General features: G+C 30.0%; 1 long non-coding RNA gene across 1 annotated transcript; it reads left to right on the top strand.

Moving 5' to 3' along the window:
- The first annotated feature begins 13 nt into the window (after positions 1-13).
- Positions 14-6,812, top strand: LOC114942109 (uncharacterized). Its single transcript, XR_003821751.2, has 3 exons — positions 14-163; positions 6,264-6,329; positions 6,529-6,812. It is a non-coding gene; the product is annotated as an uncharacterized LOC114942109 (long non-coding RNA).
- Positions 6,813-7,082: the final 270 nt, after the last annotated feature.

Below are 7,082 nucleotides of genomic sequence, written 5' to 3' on the forward strand. Positions count from 1 at the left end.
AGTGTGTCAGGAAGGACGTATCTTTTAATTTGGTCCACGCCAAAATTTTCAATATCGATATTATCCTAATTATTGTATTAATTCTCCCATCCAATCGAGGGACGATCGATCAGTTGATCAAGTTTAAAATTTCGAAAAATCAAGAGATTCCCGCCACTGACAGGTATGCTATTGACATATATATGTCACAACAATATGTATACATGTGTCACTTCTGAAAAACTATCGCTCAATGTTTCCAACTTTTTTCTTCTCATTTTTTTTTATTTAAATATCTGCCTTAAAAATCTCGTTTAGCTAGATTTTACATTTTCAATATGTCATCGATTTTTTATTTCAATTTTCGAAAAGAGTAGGACATTTTTTTATCTAAAAATAATATAGACATCAAGTTTTTATTAAACAATTCAATTATTTTAATTGAAAGTCATAATAACTATAAGATATAGTTAACTTTTTTAACTTACATAATTGTTGCGCTTAAAAGATGAGAGAGATACGGTTTCATAATATAAGAAATTAAGTTTCTTATAATTTTCTGAAATCAAAATTTCATTGATTGATTGATATCATATTCTAATGTATATTTGATGTTTTTCCCCTTTCACATTTCCGCGTTCACATGCTTACAGATAACATAATATTGTTATACTTATAAATCAAATATGAATATTCTCAGGAATTTTCTTGGCCATTAATACTAAACAGAATATATTATATAAATATATCAATAAAATAATAGTAAATGACCAATATGATAATTAATAGAAGCATCAAAAATAAAGTAAATGGGAAAATATCATAAGAGGAAAGATATTAAGTATCAAACCATTTCGAGCTTGAAAAAAAGGGAAAATTATAATATAGATTCAATATTATATTTATTTGCCATACATATGTTAGAATATCATTTTGTGTAATTATTGTGTAATTACATTTTAGCTAGAATAACTTTTTCAATAATATTGCAAATCGAAATTTTTAACTTTACATTCTTTAAATATTTTTTACGAATTAAGAGAAGATTATTGAGAAATCTTATTTTTACTGAATTTTACCTTCGATAAACAAGATAAGAGATTATATTCTCATTATTACAAATGCCTTTTCTTTGATATTTACATTTATTAAATAATATTATCACCATATCAACGATTCTAACATTCAGATATCGCATCGTATAATCGAAATTATTTATCGTTGCTTATAAAAACACATCCAAAAAATAATGTTTTATCTCATAACTTTCCTTTTTTTCTTTCTCGTGAGACATATGTTTTGCTTTCCTATGAAAAAATATTATCTATATAAAAATAATTTGTATAATGACTCAGAATCCTTTCTTACATGATAACTGTTACTTCAAAGAAGGCTAAAGTTTTCTCTCCGAGAGGACCGTAAATATTATGTTAGTCCTTATCATTATAAGCTCGAAACTTATTTAATCAGTGAAAATATTAAATTAACGCGCTCCAAGGAAGGGCCCGAGTCGAAAATCACTAATTGCACGCTCTTGTTCGTTCAACGAAAGTTTGCATATATCGCACGTCTCCGATACACATTGACGCGTTCAGCTATCGCGCTTATTGTTTCCGACACAGCGGGATACCTCGAGGGGTACCTCGTGTTTACGACAACGGGTAGGTAGGAATCTTTTGTGCAGTCGCGATACGTTAATGGTCTCTCGCAACATATAGGCATGTAACGTCGTCGTCTGTACGTAGAGTTGATCATGGGAGAAACGCAACAGGAGAGCGTGGTTGCGGTCAACCTGTCGGAACCTGTGCGGATTTAATACCGTTGTCGGAGACAGAGTCTAAAATTGTGGGCTCGGAAATGTCATCTCTTTTCACGAGACGCGCTTCTTCGCGAAACAATATTTCTATACCTACTTTTGGCGACCGTGCGTAAACAATACAAGGGATTAGTCAGATCATCCTTGGCCCCACAGGATGTATATTCACAAAACAAGCGTGATCAAGTGACGGGAAGATTTTAACCTGAGTCCCCACCTATTGAAGAAAATCCTGATTTATAGTCATTTTGACAGATGCCATTGCATAGTTATCTAAATCTTCAACTCTTAAGTCATTAAAATTTTATAGACCCCTAGCTTTCGATATTGTTATCTTTTTCTATATTGAAATTTCTTTTAAAATTTGTTTTCACAAAAGAATCGATGGTCCTACAGATTACTTATAGAATTTAGTGAAACTCTATTTTCATAAAAAAGTCCTTTGTGTTTTTGTTGACCACTTTAGACATGGAGGCATTTTTTATTAAAATTATTTAATTGATCTTTTTTGCACTAGAAGAATAACGCTATATCTAAATGAAAAAAAAGAAAAATGCTGTATGACACATTGCAGATTAATCATTAATTCTTACATGGTTTTATGTGTGTGTGAGATAACGTATTCTTGCTATTTTACAGCTATGTCACAATTATCATCTTCCATACTATTACGAATATCATAACGCGGACAAGCGTGCTGTTCGGTTATTATGAATACGCATTGCATTTCCGGCCTTTTGAACGTAACCCAATAACAACTTCCTTTCGTTGCGCGATGCATTTCCGAAGGAATTGCAAGTATACGTATGTATGCGTTCAATAATACCTCTGTTTACGTTCTATACAAAATAAAATTGTTCTTGATTATCTCGATGATTTTTCTATAACTGATTGAAATAGACTACATTTTTTCTAAAAAAATTCCAGGACAATTATAAAATCATATGTTACAATTTCATATCTGATTTGAATCTTTACATCGGATAACTCAAACCTATAAAATTAATTCTGTAACTCAAAAGTTATTTGATAAATAGGGTTTTAACCCTTCAAATGTAATCTAATTTGCGTCAAATTTTCACTCTTATAAAAATCACCGTTTGTTTAAGACACGCGTGTCTCAATACATTAAGTACACAAAAATCGAAAAATTGATTAAGAAAATATAAATAAAAATAATGAACGATGCATTAAAATTAAAGTTAGGTAGTACAGATAGGAATTAGCATTAGCATGCATTTGAATGATAAACGATTGCAAGTACAATCGCGGTGGAGTTTTTTGAATTTTCCGCAATCACATAAAAGCCTATACGTTTCTTTTTATTGTGCAAAGTTGTGTGTCGTCGGATTTTCCGCCCTCACGGAAATCGCTTTTCCGAAGCGGAACGAATCATGTCGCGTATGTAGGAGTGAAACTGGCAGATACATCTTCGAGGATCTTGTTGTTTATGCCAGGATTATTCATATCCAAGAAAGCCTGCGATTCTAGGTCGCTGGAGCTCTCTTCGTAGGTGTATAATCCGTCGACTTATCATTATTGTCGCGTGAGCGCGATGCATCGTGTCGTCGTTTCCGAAACGATAAATTAGCGCTTGTCATTTTTCCGACGTTTGCAACGTTGACAACCCGAGAGTCTCGTGGTTCGCGCCGAAGCCCTTGACACATAATGTTGTGCAACTCATAGCGGTGCGGAAAAAACGCGTTACATCACATCCAAGGGCCGCTTGACAGACGTACACAAACGTTTCTTGTGAATCTTCATTGACGGAAACGAAAAACATTAATCAGCAACAGCATCATTATACACGGGATATTAATGCGTTGATTAAAGATGCTTTGATCAAAGATTATCAATAATTCTCATCTTTAGAATTAAAAGAAACACGTTTTCTTATGGATTTGCTGGTAATGATATTAAATAATGTACAAAAAAAAATTCCCTTTGTAATCTTTTGATGTAAAAAAGGACTCCTGAGTGAGGGATCGTGCTTGATAGAACTGTTGCATATTTTATAACAATTATGATATCTTTGCAAAAACTTTCGCCACGTCGTACTGCTAGTTTAATAAGAATTTTCCAATCGAACTCACTCATATCTGTTACTTCGAAAGAATTTTTATTTTCAACGATGATAGATAGATAGATAGATAGACGATAGATAGATAGATTTAGGCGAGCTTGTCTTGTGTACTGAGCGACAACTAAGGCCCTCGAGGACAACATAAACACGACACTCGTTTCAAACTACAGGAGGTCATTTCTTTTTTTTTTTATGATATTGTGTTTATTTTTAAAAGAAAATATTTAACAAAAATATCATGGAAATCTTTTGATAATTTCAGTTTTTTTTACATTCTATATTTTATTATCTTGTGTACTCAAATATATCTATAATTATTTATTTTTTATCTATGATATTATCTTTATTTTTAAGAAGTAAAAGAAGATATTTAACGAAAATGTCATGGAAATCTTATAATACGATTTCAGTCTCTTTTACATTCTATATTTTATTTTTATCCATAAAATTTTTTTTTTTAGTAATTTAACTTTTTAAATCTTCGTGAATGCTCTTATTGATAATGAGATTAATATTATGAATTAAGCCTCAAGCTGCCGCTCAAGCGTAGATAAATGGTAAACTTTATTTTACAAATGATATATTTACTGTCTGTGCGAGTGTCTCGACGAGATATTAAATTCAAATGAGATCGATTTGTCTAAAAAAAAAAAAGATGATTGAAATGATTGCGTGATACCAGCTGTAATAAAGCAGACGATAAGACGTAACAGCGAGGCAAAGCAGGATAGTTTTTTTTTTCACCGTGTCCTCGAATAACGCGGCACTCGTATTTCACGGACCATTCGGTTATTTATGCATTAGGCACTCGATACCGCTGACAAAAAAGCCTGCAGTATCTCATTGCGGACCGGATGGAAAAAAGGGACTAAGGCAGAGGTCGATCAAGGAGCCGGAGGTCAAATAAGATTCGACTGTTCACTCTGATTATTTCGAGGAGTATCTTAGACAAAGAGTGATTTTTATAAGAGCGAAAATTTAACGCGAATTACATTACATTTGAAGGGATAAAAGCATTTCTTCAAATAATTTTTATCATTTTCTCTCGCGTTTTAATTACAGACGCAATGCATTTTTTATTGATTATTATCGTAACAGAAAGAATATGATAAATATTGTGTGTATGATAGACAAGTTTCGCGAGTTTTTTTAATAATTTATGAAAATCAAATTAATACAAAATTTTTATATGAAAAAAAATTAGATTATTCGAAAGAATCTGTCATTAAAATTTAAATTGTGCATATATGTATAGTACAGTATAATTATATTTTTTCTCTTCTCTAGATATTCTCTAGACTAATAAAAATCGATAAAATTTGATTATCTTTTGGAAATATTGAGAAAAAGTCTGACTAATCAGGTTTATAGAGATTATGATTCACAATTAAGTTTGTAGATATGTGAGACACAACAATCAATATTTAAATAGACATTTAAATATTGATTGTTAAATATTGATTGTTAACAATCGAGTGATACAACGCCCGATTGGAAAAAGACGATGGAGATAAATGATTCTCGACATTTCATACACGATTGGTCTGCTTCGGAAGCACCTCAATATTCGGCTTCTAGATTGAAACATGAGAACGCTGAAAATCGATCCAGTTTCAGAGGTCGATAGAATTGTCACGGTATTATAAAAAAATTAATTTTGACAAGACGTAACCTAATTTGGCATCACACGCAATGCATAACTTTGCATCTTCTTTGTCTTTAATATTTTCATCGACGTGAAAATTAAGAGATTTGTTTTTTCATTTCGATTTTTAATTTGAAATAAATTTTCGGTTTATATGATAAATTGTAAAGATGGCAAATTGTATTTAATATTTTATATTCTTACTTATAAATTTTAATATATTGTTTGTAAAACAATACTTATATAAAAAACCAAATTTTTTTGTTCACTATTTTTTGTCAATATTAGAAAGTCGCTTAATATTACAATTAAACACACACACACACACACACACACACATATGATTTTATATACATTTATGTGTATACTGGTGATGAAATTAATCGAATTCTTTAATTATAAATGTATAGTATTTAATTGTAAATATTTTTCAATTTGGCAGATAAAAAATAATTATTTGTTGCAATTATTTATTTTTAATGTATTTATGTTTTTTTAATATTAACTTGCAATTAAAAACAATTATATAAATTCAAAGAGAAACGAACTTTCTATATTGTATGTTGTTTCCTTACAAAACTATTATATATAGTAACTTTCTAAAAAAATAATGAAATAAAATTAATTTGAAGATAAATTTGTATTAAAAATTTCGGCTATTCACAAAATTCAGGTAAAAAAACTCGGCACTAAAACCATTAATCATGAATTTACTGTTCTTTGAATTTTCAAATTTATAGGTATTCTTCAGTAATACAAAAGACAAAGTATTTCAACTAGACAAAAGTATTGCCGACAAAGTTCAGGTAAATATTCTTGAACCTGGTTAATTTATCATTTTACAACGCCAATAAAATTTAGAAACGATTCCAAGCAATCTTTGGAAAAAACAGGAATCTTTTTTAACTATTTTTGATAAAAAAAGGTTTTTATAAAGGAAGTTCTTTATAGAGCAAACTTATAGAAAAGCGGAAAAAAGTTGAAAATCCTTATTTCTTTAAACAGTTTCTCATGGCCTATGAAAGGACAAATCGCAAGGAGGTAGATTTCTATATACCTGAAGAAGGTCCGAAACGGATATTGTCGAAGTGACAGTGACAGATTTTGCGTGATTTTCAGCAGAAACTCGAAAAATGTACATCTGCGTGAACATATTTTCAACAGCGTCCTTGCATTCTTTGTTAGTCGAAGTTTTCTTTGGATTTACGTAAACGCCGGATAAAAAAATATTTCTTTACATTATTGAGATAGATTTTACAAAAATTTCTTAAATATAAAAATTTCAAGAATTTTATGCGTTTGAATCATATCATATTGTAAGATATTCTTTCCTACTGTCTATACAATAAAATAATTATGCAGAGAAAATTGTTTTGTACAATCCAGGTGATAATTTTCTTATCCAATTGCTAAGGCTGTAGATTCCTACTTCGTATTAATTGTAACAATTTCTTCAATATTATTTCTAAATATTCAATATATCATTATATTCTATTTTCTAGAATAAATTATGTTTTAATTAAAAAATTAGAAAATTAATCTGAAATAATATTAATTTT

Source organism: Nylanderia fulva, unplaced genomic scaffold, assembly GCF_048542155.1.
Source record: "Nylanderia fulva isolate GAGA-0341 unplaced genomic scaffold, ASM4854215v1 Scaffold1, whole genome shotgun sequence".
In the NCBI taxonomy this organism is placed as follows: domain Eukaryota; kingdom Metazoa; phylum Arthropoda; class Insecta; order Hymenoptera; family Formicidae; genus Nylanderia; species Nylanderia fulva.